Here is a 14,077-nt window from a genome sequence, read left to right as displayed (position 1 = left end):
GTCTTTAAATGTTTTGGATCTCAAGCTTCTTGACATTCTGATGAATGCTATCAACCAAGAAAAATTGTTCCTATGCATATGGTAGAAATTTGGCGTGCCATTCCTAGATTTACCCCATTAAAGCCCCTGATCTCCAGCTCTCTACGTTAAGACAATGTTGCCTTTTTATTGCATTTTTGAGTATTCCATCTTTCAGGGTACTGGTTTTCTTGACATTTGACTTTTTTCTCTTAGACTTAGGTATATTTCTTGACTGGATATTTGATAATATTAAGAAATTTCAATTTTTTTTTTTAAGTTTGAAGTCGATTATGGTTATATTTTTTAAAAGATTACTTATCTTTTAGAGATAGGAACTGAATTATTTCAGAACTGGATGATAAGACATCTGAGATTTGCTTTAATATAATTCTGTGACAGAAAGGAAGAAAGTCTGAATGAGAATATAGATGAGATAAAATTGACTATGTTAACAGTTGAAGATGGGCGATGAGTACATTCGCTTGATTATACTGTTCACTCTACTTTTGGATATATTTGAGATTTTTCATAATGAAGTTTTTATAAAGAAAATTTGGAAGTATTACAGCCTCTAAGAAATTTTTTTTTTAACACAACATAAGAAAGTAATATGAATACAAATGTTCTTTTTTCTATACTTGGAGTTTCGCTTCTGTGATTATTCATTTAAGTGTTAAAGCAGTTACACCTAAATCTGCAAAGAACTGTCTTGTGAACAATGCATTTCCATAAACATTTCATATCACATTTTAACTTCTCCACAAATGTGAACAATGTGAACAATGCATTTCCATAAACATTTCATATCACATTTTAACTTCTCCACAAAAGTAAAAGCTTGGTGGCATTACTCAGTGATCGTGGAACAAATTGATAAATATCTTACCAGTAGTTCATCTTCATCTTTTTTGAAAATTGACAAAGTAATTTGCAGAAAATTCTGAAGAAGGGGTACAGATATATTTAGTTTGAGAAAATCAACTTGTGAATGAAGTAGAGATACTGATTTTCTTTTATGCCTCATAATCCAACTTAGAAGGCATTCCAAAAAAAGGAGTACCCAAACTGTTTCAAGCGATATCAGCACTGATAGGATAAGTATATTAGTCCAGGAAGATCAGGCGCAGGCCCAGGATAAGGTGTGACTGGTGGGTTCTGACTCAGTGTTTACTTGGCTGAATACTTACTCGGACACCTACTTTCTGATTCGTGCAATTTTCTACACTTATTTTTTGATATTTAAGTTTTTTTTGTTGTGTTTCAGATATATGAAGTGTCATTTATAACATGTCATCCTAGACTTTGGGATTTTAAAAGAATGCTTAATTAATATGAAATCCACCAATATTAGCGGGTCATAAACAAGAACACTTTTCATTCTTAACTCACTCTGATGTCTGTGTATTGAGGCTGTGGTGCTCTTTAGCAAATATCTTTTGGGCAGCGAGGTGCCAAGTGGAATGATTTGCCCTGTTCTAAATTTGGCATGTATTGAGTGAAGAGTGCCAAAAATGTTCACATAGTCATATTTGTAAACTACTTTGAAAATAAAGGTTTAGATAACTCACTGAATGAACTATTCTTTGTTAAATGCCAAAAAGACAATGTTCTCATTATTCTGTCTTGATTTTTAGCAGTAGGTGTTTCCATTGATGTTTTTTAAGTTTATGTCAAAAATGAAAGGAAAAAAGTGTAATGACAATAAGAAAGAATAATACCCTGTTACTATTCGATCGTACAATCTAATGGCATAGCGCCCTGTGTACTGTTACACAGTACAATTCTTGGCTATCTTTAATTCTTTTAAGTTTGAAAATATTAATATTTTAGTAGAAAAATAATAAGATGTAGAATTATTTTTGGCATCAGATGTAGAATTACATTTTTTCTTTGCACATCTCAACTTATTTTTATGCTAGATGCGAACTTTAAAAATATAACAGGTGTACTGTCATTTTTGAGGACTTCTAAATAAATCTCAAGAAAAGTCCTGGGGCAGAGATAAATAATAAGGGATAATAACATTTATCACTGTAGAGAATATATTGTAAGCTACTAATGGATGTGTAGTTTTATGATATTCTAATATCATCCTTTGTATATATCCACAGAGAAGACTTTAATGCTTTTCAAACTAACCTGGATTTATGGTCATTTCTAAGAAGAAAAAAAAAGTCATAGTTTTTCTTAGTGTACAAGATAATAGAATGGGACTGTTATAAACAGGAAGGAGAACCCCTAGTTGATGGAGCAGAGGAAACTGCTGGCTGGAGGAAAAGGATGCGGTGTTAGTATTTGGGAGTGTGAAGATTGTGTTTTTGTTAGAGCTGAGCTTCTGCAGGAAACAATTTAAAAACTGGATCCTATAGTGCTAGAAATTATGGTGCCATAAATTTTCTAATATTTGCATGTCCCTAAGAGGCAGTATTGTTAAATTCTCTCTTTAAAGATAAATGCCTTTTTTTTTTTCTTAGTAGAAACTCTATGGAGAACTTTTTGGTATTTTGGAAGTAGCCTATGCTAATTCAATTTATCCAAGTGCTGAACTCAACTTTAAATTAATATTCGTGCTCTACTCCTTCTAATTCCAAACTATAAAATTTATGAGGCAAGTAACGAAAGAGCTGCCTTCGAGAATCGTATGAATAATTCTCTAAGACATCGCAGCAGCTTTAGTTGGCTCCCTAGAAAGTGCGCTGAGTGGGGACGGTGCGTTGGGTTCTGGCCCCAACTCTTCCACGTGCACAAGCTCCAGATGGGCAGGGATCTTTCTGCTTTGATCTCTACTGTCTTACCAACGCTAAAATGGAGTTCCTGACCTCGGCCAAGTGGTTTGACATCTCAGTGTCTATCTGAGGGTTAGCTTAGGGACTGGGCTTAGATCCATGGTTTTCAAAGTATTCTCTTCTGCATGGATGCCACTTGTAAGTTAAAAAGTAAAAAAACATCGAGTTATAAAAAAAGACAGTTGCAGGTAAAAAAGAAAAAAGATTAAAAGTAAAAAAAACCTGCACTTATTTATTAAAACGTTAATAAACACAACTGCAAGTCGATTGCATCATACGTTGCCTTTAAACATACTGGAGACCATCAGCGCTTGCTAACTTGCTCTGCCCGATTGTGCACTACTTGGAACAAAGCTCCACCTGCTAGAAAGTGATCTCTATGAAACTTGCCTGATTTCGTGCTTGCTGCATCCCTGTTGACTAGTACCAGACCTAGTGTATTTGTAAACAAGTAAATAAATGACTGTAGATTTAGGCCTTTTTTTTTAAGACGGAGTCTTTCTCTTGTTGCCCAATTTGGAGTGCAATGGCGCAATCTCAGCTCGCTGCAACCTCTGCTTCCTGGGTTCAAGTGATTCTTCTGCCTCAGCCTCCCGAGTAGCTGGGGTTATAGGCCCCTGCCATCACATCCGACTAATTTTTGTATTTTTAATAGAGACGGGGTTTCACCATGTTGGCGAGGCTAGTCTTGAACTCCTGACCTCAGCTGATTCACCAGCCTTGGCTTCCCAGTGTGCTGAGATTACAGGCATGAGCCACCGCACCTGGCTTAAACCTTTTTAAAAAGTATGATTAAGAGAGTTGGTAGCTCTGTACTAGTTCTGTTTTATTTATTTTTTTTTTTTATTTATTTTTTTTTTTTGAGACAGAGTTTCGCTCTTGATACCCAGGCTGGAGCGCAATGGCGCGATCTCGGCTCACCGCAATCTCCGCCTCCTGGGTTCAGGCAATTCTCCTGCCTCAGCCTCCTGAGTAGCTGGGATTACAGGCACGCGCCACCGTGCCCAGCTAATTTTTTGTATTAGTAGAGACGGGGTTTCACCATGTTGACCAGGATGGTCTCGATCTCTTGACCTCGTGATCCACCCGCCTCGGCCTCCCAAAGTGCTGGGATTACAGGCTTGAGCCACCGCGCCCGGCCTATTTTTTATTTTTTTAATTCAAGTTTTTATGGTCCACTTCTATAAAGGTGTGTCAGGGAATATGGTCCCATATCATCAGTGTGCCCTAGACTAGACTTGGCATTTCTGTCCAGTTCATGCTGTCATTGTGTAATAAGCGTGCGTGTGGAAAGTAACTTTGTGTGTGTGCAACTCTTCAAATAAAGCTTCATCTGCTAGACAGGCTTGGGCAGGTCCCCTTCTGGGAGGATGGGAGTTTCTTGGTTGAGAGATCTAATAAGTGAGCAAGTATTTGGACTCATGCCTACCCCCACCTTTGAGCTTCCTGAAGGTCCATTATTAAGGTGTTTAAGCATTTGCTCCGAAACAGAATTCTCTCACTGGTTACTAGCCTAGGCCTTGCTTTTGTTTTTCTTTCTTTTTTTTTTTTTTTTCTGAAGATTTTATTTTCCCCTCTTCCTTGATTAAAATCCTCTGAAGAGAGGCAAACACTTCAATACCTTTTTACTATAATAACTTATCTTCTGATTTCCCATTGGACTAATAGTCACCAACACTCCCAGCAGTTTTGTGTCTGTCATAAACTAACTTGTTCTCTGGCATCTGCCACTCCACTCCTTGCTGATTTTCATCCCTGGGTCCCCTCGCCTCAGTTAGAAAGGTCAGTATTGTGCGTGCTCCTTTCTTCTAGGTGGGAAGTAAATCTCATATGAAACCGTCTTTATCCTTTACTGCGTAAAGCTCAACCTGTATTTAAGTATCTTCCAATGAAAAAGCACTTTTCTGGAGACAGCAGCATTGCAGATGAGGAGACTCATTAATAAATATTTCTGTCTTCAGTGGAGGTGAAAATCTCGAATGCATAGACGTTTTCTAAAAGATTATATAGGATGATGTTATAGGGTTTAAACTATTGTCATTTCCATGGAGTAGGGCTAGGATATAAGGTCAGGAATGAAAGATTGGGCAGAGCACTACCCTTCCGTACTGTGTTGGGGTTTTCTGTTTGTTTTATTATTCTTTATAGTTTTACAAGATTAGTTAAAATAATATAGAGACTGGTTGGGCATGGTGGCTCATGCCTGTAATCCCATCACTTTAGGTGACCGAGGTGGGCAGATCACTTAAGGCCAGGAGTTCAAGACCAGCCTGGCCAACATGGCAAAACCCCATCTCTACTACAAAAAAAATACAAAAATTAATTACTTGGGAAACTGAGGCATGAGAATCCAAGGAAGGCAGAGTTGGCAGTTTTTTTGTTTGTTTGTTTGTTGAGACAGAGTCTTGCTCTGTCTCCAGGCTCCATCTCAGCTCACTGCAACCTCTGCCTCCCAGGTTCAAGAGATTCTCCTGCGTCAGCCTTCTGAGTAGCTGGGACTACAGGCACATGCCACCATGCCCAGCTAATTTTTGTATTTTTAGTAGAAACAAGGTTTCACCATGTTGGCCGGGATCGTCTCTTTACCTCGTGATCCGCCCGCCTTGGTCTCCCAAAGTGTTGGGATTACAGGTGTGAGCCACTGCGCCTGGCCAAATTATACTATTATTAACAAATTTCAAGGACATTTACCTCTCTATAAGAGTTTCTGCTTTTCCTAAAGTGATGCAGTAGAACAGATAACTTTTAAAATAAAGATTCTAGAGGATATCACTGAATCAATTTATATAACTCCAAGTCCAAATGCAAATAATTTTTAAATTGTAATTTAGTATAATTTGAGAAAGGATGGTAGAATTTTATTTTATTTTATTTTTATATGTAACACCACCACCACCCCCCGTTAAAAAAAAAAATGGAGGGTTTTTTTTTTGTTTTTTTTTTTTTTGAGACGGAGTCTTGCTCTGTCAGCCAGGCTGTGGCACAGTGGCACAATCTTGGCTCACTGCAACCTCTGCCTCTGGAGTTCCAGTGATTCTCGTGCCACAGTCTCCCAAGTAGCTGGGTTTATAGGCATGCACCACTATGCCTGGCTAAATTTTTTGTGGATTTTTTGGTAGATACATGGTTTCACCATGTTTCCCAGGCTTGTTTCAAACTTCTGACCTCAGGTAAACCACCTGCCTCAACCTCCCAAAGTGCTGGGATTACAGGCATGAGCCATCGTGCCTGACCTATATACTACGTTTAAATGTGAACAGTGGTCATTACTGAAAGTTAGACTGATAGTTTTTCCTAATTTTTTCCTGAATATTCTATAATATGCATGATGAGCTGATCTTATAATCAGTCATTTTTGAAGGTTACCTCTCACTTTCAATAAAAGTGCTGTCACCTTGATCACCTACTTTTTTGCTTCTTTTCAGCATTTTGTTATAAAAACCTGCCTAGACACACCAGATAGCTTCAAAGTGGCCACCTACTTTTTTCAATGGATTAGACTCTGAATTATAACTGGCAATTTTCTAAAATTAAATCCTCTATCAAACAATGAAATTTCTTATCATTGAGGATAATCAAAAGAATGATCTGTAGACTCTAGAGAAAATTCTAAAAAAGGTTTGTTAATCTATTAATTAAAAGCAGTTTTGATTAATGGAAGAATTATTAATTTATAGTTTTTCTTTGTTGAAGGAAAAAAATTACTTTGATGGGTGAATGTTAGAAAACGTTTTTTTAAAATCACTTGTTACTATATAACATTTTGTGTTTATGTGCATTGCTTTGAAAAATATTTAAAATATCTGTAAAAAAAAAATTTATTGCATAGTTTCTTAAAGTTTTTTTTTTTTTTTGAGACGGAGTTTCGCTCTTGTTACCCAGGCTGGAGTGCAATGGCGCGATCACGGCTCACCGCAACCTCCGCCTCCTGGGTTCAGGCAATTCTCCTGCCTCAGCCTCCTGAGTAGCTGGGATTACAGGCACGCACCACCATGCCCAGCTAATTTTTTGTATTTTTAGTAGAGACGGGGTTTCACCATGTTGACCGGGATGGTCTTGATCTCTTGACCTCGTGATCCACCCGCCTTGGCCTCCCAAAGTGCTGGGATTACAGGCGTGAGTCACTGCGCCCAGCCCTAAAGTTTTGTTTTTAACTGACACATAGTAATTGTTCATATATGGGGTACAGTGTGGTGTTTCCATACACATGTACATGTGTAATAATTAAGTCAGGGTGATTAGCATATTTATTACATCAAACACTTGTCATTTCTTTGTAGTAAGAACAAACAAAATCTTTTCTTCTAGTTGTTTTGTGGTATATGATGCATTATTGTTAACTATAATAACTGTATTGTGCAATAGAACACTAGAGCTTATTCTTCCTAACTGTGACTGTACCTGTTCACCAGTCTTTCCTCATCCCTGCCTCACTCCTGTTCTCTCCTCTGTCTCCGGGAAACTATTATTCTCCTTTCTACTTTTACGATACCAACTGTTTTCGATTCTACATGACTGAAATCATACAATATTTGCCTCCCAAAGTGCTGGGATTACAGGCCTGTGCCATCACTCCTGGCCTTAAAATACATATGGCTTCCTGTGTTTGCCATTGCTCCGTGGTTCTATGTATACATAATCAATTTTATAATCATTCAAAGTAAGTCACATACACTTTCTGCCTTTATCCCTTATTTCTTCAGTGTTTATTTTGTAAAAATAAGGTACTTGTCTTACAGAATGACAGTGTAAAAAAATTTCAGTGAATTTAACATAGAAACCTAATTTTATCTCTATAGTGTATACTCCAACTTCTTAGGTTATCCCAATAGTGTCATATATATATTATACATCTATGTATATATGTGACTATACAGATGAATATATATATATATGAATGATTATATATACATACGTAGTTTTTCCCAGTACAGCATTCAGTCCTGGAATGTGCATTGCAGTTAGCAACGTCCTTTTAATTTTCCTGAAACGGTTCTTCAGCCTTTGTTTTGGAAAGATGTTGCCATTTATGAAGAATACAGACCGGTTGTTTTGGAGAATGTCCCTGGATATAGTATATTTCCTCATGATTAGATATTTGGGTCACGCATTTTGGTTTAGAACACCACATGAACAGTATGTTCTAAGTTAAATCTGGAGTTGCGGTGACTGACTGTTGTCCTTTGGTTAAGGGATTGTCTTGTTTCTCCAATGTGTAGTTACTAATTTTTAATTTATTTATGTGAAGATGTTTGGAGGCCATGTCAGCATCCTGTTGATCATCCAGCACTCCCCAGCACACACACCCATATACCCATATAGGTTTAGCATACGTGGATGACTCTTGCACGAATCAATTTTTGATGTAATTATTGCAAAACAGCGATTTTCTAATTCAATGCTTCATTCTCTGTTATTAGTTGACATTCTACTGAAAGAAAACTTGTACGTGCTTTCCTTGTGTACTGAAAAATTTGTTTTCTTTAAAATGAATAAAAGTTATGAGCGTGGACCTGTGGGTTTGTATTTTGTTGAATGGGTTATTAGCTATTGTTGTCCCTAGTTATTTGGATCCTCAAATTGTACTGGGCTAGGCCAGTCGAGTCATCCTCAAGATGGCTCTTGTGTTGTTTTGATCTAGCTTGATTTTTTTTTAGGCACTTTTGAATTTTCTGACACACGATGTGGCAGGATCATGGTGAATGTCCCCTCCTCCAACCTTAGAATCAGCCAGTTATCCAAGAAACCTTGGTTTCCTTCAGTAGGGAATGATATTTAGATCCTGTGCGCATATCTTTTTTTGCAAAAATGTTATTGCTTGTGACTCCTTGGGAATTGGTTTGAACTTCAAAAGAGGTTAAAACCTTTTCACTTAAGTGTATACAATTTTCTAATTATAAAAAAGACATGTATTTATGTACAGAAAATATAGACAAGTATAGGTAAGAAGAATAAAATGTGCCTTGAACCCACTACTCATGTTGACCACCATTTGATGTTAGTGTATTTTACATAGCCAAGATCACATCCTGTATATAGAATATTGCATTTTGCTGTATCTGTATAGCATGCCATTGTTTTCTCAAAGGCATAGAAATTAGACAATTTCGTTTCTAAGTCACACATTGCGTATTAAGATTTCTCTTTTCTTGTTTTTGTTTCCATTGATGCAATATCCTAAGGTAGAAAAAGGTTGTCTGCTGGCGTTGAGCTGCTTTTTTTGCCTATCTTCAAAATTCATATTCTTGCCTGTCCTCTGCCCTCCCCCTAAATTGCACAAGATGCCAACTTACCAATTTCAAAAATAAATTGTTCGTATCGGAGACTGGGAAACATGTATTTTGTACATTATAACTGTACTTTTGGTTTGAGATATGACTATTTAGTGATAAGTTTGTTTTTTCTAAAATTTGACACCAGTGTTTGGCAAATGTGAGTAATTAGTTCAATGAAATACATGCGTAGTTGCCACTGGTATGTTTAGACCTGGGTACAAAATTAGCCCTTGAGAGCAGGGACCGTCTCTGGCTTGCTCACCATTATTTCCTCTCTAGAGTAGCCTTTCTCAACCTCAGCACTTCATTGAAATTTCAGACAGAAGCGTCTTAACTTATTGAGAGCAGACGTTTTAGGGCACGTTATTAAAATACCCTGAAACATTATATTTGAGGGATGAGTTTTCTAAAAGCCAAAGTATGCTGTGATGTGGGTAGTGTATGTGTTTTTGTTTGTGTCTTTCAGACTGTTGAAAGACGTAAGAATGACATCAGCAAAATCAGACCATCTGGAAGACTGAATGAGCTGGCCAGCTGTTGGGGGAAGGGCAGGGCCTGGGAGACAACCCATCTAGGGAAAGTGCAAGGGCCCAGAGGAAGGAATGCACATACCTTAAGGGCCTCTTAGAAAAGTAGAATTGCATTAACTAGAGACCAGGAAGTGATTCCTAGAGCGAAAGGATTTTAGGAATTAATTTATACCTCTTAAAAGTTTTTGAAAATAGCTTCATTGAGATAAAGTAAATGACATTGTGTAGTTACCTTAATTTGTTTCTATGAGAGGTTATACATGGATATTTAAAATGTAATTTTTGTAATATTTCTATTTTTATTTAAAAGAATTTTAAAACAAGCATTTACAACTTAGGTCTACTAATAAGTTTAAGGTGTAAAGTGGTTTTGGAAGTATTATAATAAAATGAAAACTTTATCATGGTGCCTTTATGGCTTTTTGTTTTGTTTGCTTGTTAGTTTTGTTTTGTTTTGAGATAACATCTTGCTGTCACCCAGGCTGGAGTGCAAGGGCCTGATCTCACCGCAACCTCCCCCTCCCCAGTTCAATCGATTCTTCTGCCTCAGCCTCCCGAGTAGCTGGGATTACAGGCATGCACCACCACTCCCGGCTAATTTTGTATTTTTAATAGAGACTGGGTTTCTCTGTGTTGATCAGGCTGGTCTCCCAGCCTCAGGTGATCCACCCGCCTTGGCCTCCAAAAGTGCTGGTATTAGAGGCCTGAGCTGCCACACCCACGGTATGTTTTCTTAAAGGAGATTTGCATTAACATATTTTACCCAGTGCTCTCTTTCACGTGACACAGGTTATTTGGGCTTTAGTCATTCTTCATAAGGTGTTTAGTTGGCAGAAGTAAACAGTCCACCATTAAAGTTCTTCACTGGAAAATATATACATTTTTGAAGAGACTATATGTTTAATGCTTTTTTAAAAAATTATTTTTATTTTTTAAGAGACGGGGTTTCACCATGTTGCCCAGGCTGGTCTCCAACTGAGCTCAAGCAATTCTTCTGCCCTAGCCTCCCAAATTGCTGGGAATCCTCGTCTGACCCTGTTTGATGCTTTTTTTTTTAAGTTATTTTTGTTATTTTATATTATTAAGGATAAGAATGAAGGGAATATGGATATGACAGCAATACTTTTATATTAGGAAAGACAGTATTTGACTTTATTTTGCCCTTAGAGCTGGACTATTGGCTATTTCAAATTTTAATTTTTTTCAATTATTATAAATGCTGCAACTTTCAGAATATTTGTTAGTAATTAAGCTTTTTGTATTTGCTGAGTGATTTTAAGTAGACAGAGGCTGTTACAAAATCATGATCAGGATATTAAACAAGCTATGTTATTTCAGGCAACAAATTGTATAGTGTTATTATAGGCATATAGTTAATTTATTGCTGAGAGTCTCAATAATTTAAACTTTTAGAACCAACTTAATTGTTTTTGTTTCTTTGGAGAGAATAATGATACAACGTTACCAACCCAAAAGATTTCTAGTTTCCTTTATTTTCTGTAAAGGATTTTATGTCGCTTGTTCTTTTAATTTTAGCATTAATGGAAAGGAAAATAGTGTATAATTATGGGTAATTTTTAAAGTTAATTTTAATAGTAGTTAAGTTTACTCATTTAAAATATAGATTAAAAGGTAATTCTTGAAACTTGAACACAAAGTACTTCATTAGTACTTCATGAGCATTGAGAAGTTTCCCAATTTTATTGAGTTTTGTGTGTTACATCTTTATGAAACATTTTATACTTTGGGAATGATATTGCTGTTCTACAATTTTTAGACTCCCAAATCTTTTTTTTTCTAGCTTGGGCAACATGGGGAAACCCCATCTCCACCAAAAAATATAAAAAATTAGTGAAAGTCTTTTTTCCCTAAAGTCTTAAACAATATTGACTGCACACAGAGTGTTACTTTGAAATGTGTTAATTTTTTCTTTTTCCTCGCTATACCCACCTGGCTTTGAAATTTGTACAGAATACTCTTAGAGCTACTTTATTTGAAAAATATTAATTAAAAATTTATATTCTTTTGATGTATTTTTATCTTTGTATCAAATTTAAATATTTTGGGACATAAGAATTGCATTGGAATTTCATGGCCCAACATAAGTAACCATTAGCCACACTGTTCAAAGTTAGTTAATGGTAATAATAAAATTCAACATTGAGTTTCCTAGTCACTATCCACATTTCAAGGGATCAGTAGTGGCTACCATATTAGATATTGCTGATGTAGAACGTTTCCGTCATCACAGACACTTCTATTGGATACACTGCTCTAGAATAGGCGTTCACAAAGGACCACCACTTGTTATGTTAATATGAAGTTTTATTGGAATACAGACATGACTATTTGTTTACATATTGCCTATGGCCGCTTTCACACTGTAACAGCAGAATTGACTGATTGGAACAGAAACCTTATATCCTCCAGGGAGAGTAAAATATTTTCCTTTTATTTCTTTACAAAAAATGTTGTGTTCTCTGCTTTAGAATATATATGCTCATAAAGTTAAAGTTGTTTGAATAACATATGCATAGCACATGTTAGTAATATAGCATGTTACATAAGGCGGGTTATCATAGTTTAAAGATGAGTCAGATCAGAACAGTCAAAAATAGAATCTAAGACCAAAGTGCTGAATAATTAGACAGGAGCAGTCATTCCCTTGTAGGGACAACTAGAAGGTAAGTCCTCTGGTAGATCAGTTCCTTTCCAAAATGGAGAGAACTAAGGACGAGTCCCAGGTAAGACTCAACAGTCCACATCAAAGGTGCTAATCCACTTAAGGTGGGCTGGGCAACCGGAAGGATTAGTGCACAGTTGCCATGAGATGCATCCGTGTCAGAGTGGCTCATTGTCGCACCTGGGCCTAGAGTCTCTTTGCAAATTAAGGGGTGGAATTTGCAAAAGATGCTAGGACAGTTAGAAGATTAACAGAGTGAGGTAGGGTGAAATAGATGTAATAGGTTAGGTCTAAAAACCTTTCAATTTACACTTAAAATGGGAATTTACGCAAAAGTGTTCATTAATACAGTATCAAATTTTTAAATATTTGATTTGATTGAACCATTTTAGTATTCTTATAGCCTTTTACCATATAGAGTATCCAAGAAATGTAGTCTCTTAGATGACATGAAATTCTTAAGTCCATTTTGTTTACCATTTTATGTACAATTTTAATACTGTTTTAAACCATGGAACTATTCCATTTTGGTGGAATACGTGCTTATTTTGTGTGTGGCTTATGGTTTTTAAAACAGAAGCCAAATTGTCATGATGCACAGGTTGTACCCCACAGGGATTTGTTTCTGAGGATACTGTTAGACTTTTATTTTTCTAAGCGTGTATTTTTAGTTATTAGATTTGTAACTGTACGTCGTAGGGCAGTATACTAACAGCCTTTGCCGTTGGCCTAATAGGCCTTTGTGATTTTCCTAGGTTGACGCTAGCAGTTTCTTATTCAGTGTCCTTGCTTCTCTTGGGCCAGGGCTTTTCTAAGTGCTTAGTGAGTACCTTATAAAGGCTGACCCTCACTGGAGCAGATTATAGTGCAGCATGAACAGCTAAATTTAGAGGGAAGCGGGGCCTCTGCTCCAAATAGTAACAGCTAAACCCTAGACACTCTTGGAGAGCAGAATATCTTCATTTAGTCTGTCACCACCAGTGGGTGAGTTTTTGTTTGTTTTAGTTTTGGGTATTATATCAAAGTCCTTGCATACATTTCTATGTTTACGTGTTATTATGTGTTTTTCTACATGGAATATATTGAGGGTATGAACAGTAAGCCCACATAACTGGGTTATAAAGAAACAAACTTTTACGCTTAGAAGGGAAGTAATACAAAAGCTAAAGATTTTGAAAACACAGTAGTTCTTTCATATGCTGTGTTTGGTAGTACTTCTCTATTAACAGAAAAAAGAAATGGAAACGAGGTGCAGAGAGTGAATTAGGGAATTCCAGGAGTTTGTGTTCTAAACCCCAAAATCAAACTTTTAGGAAGGACTCACACTTTAGAATTTTTGAAATTACAAATTAAAAACATCTTTAACCTGGCACAGTGGTATGTACCTGGAATTCCCACTATTCAAGAGGCTGAGATGGGAGAATTGCTTGAGTCCAGGAGTTTGAAGTCACCCTGGTCAACATAGTAAGACCCTCATCTCTAAGGAAGTAGAGAGAGAAGAGAGGGAGGGAAGGAAGGGAGGAAGAGAAGGAAAAAGGAAGGACAAAAGAAGAAAAACATCGTTGGTAGAGAAGTTTGCTGGAGACATTCTGTCTAGTTGAGCTACATTCTTTTTGCATCTTAGTACAAGGCCCAAATTCTTGACACGTATTTTTCTTTGCTAACACAGATAAATTTTGTATAATATTTGTATTTGGGAGGTATGGAGACAGCGATACATGTATATCATCATCACCTTTGCAACAATGAAGTATTTGCTGATCCTGAGTAAATCTGTTTATA

General features: G+C 36.6%; 1 protein-coding gene across 4 annotated transcripts in view; it reads left to right on the top strand.

Annotated features, from left to right (window-relative positions):
* BZW2 (basic leucine zipper and W2 domains 2) overlaps window positions 1-14,077 on the top strand; it is a 64,208-nt gene that overhangs the window by 3,238 nt on the left and 46,893 nt on the right. The window contains exon 1 of one of the 4 annotated variants that reach the window (XM_012450699.3): window positions 12,257-12,296. The exons of 1 other annotated variant lie outside the window; for it this stretch is intronic. The gene's annotated coding sequence lies outside the window, so the exon portion shown is untranslated. Of the gene's footprint in view, window positions 1-12,256; window positions 12,297-12,345; window positions 12,357-13,207; window positions 13,280-14,077 lie in introns of those variants that run through there. 2 more of the 4 variants (XM_012450702.3, XM_012450701.3) reach the window with 2 other exon arrangements.

Source organism: Aotus nancymaae, unplaced genomic scaffold (assembly GCF_030222135.1).
Source record: "Aotus nancymaae isolate 86718 unplaced genomic scaffold, 86718_ANA_hifiasm-v0.15.2.pri h1tg000025l, whole genome shotgun sequence".
In the NCBI taxonomy this organism is placed as follows: Eukaryota; Metazoa; Chordata; class Mammalia; order Primates; family Aotidae; genus Aotus; species Aotus nancymaae.
This window is presented reverse-complemented; position numbering and strand designations above follow the sequence as displayed.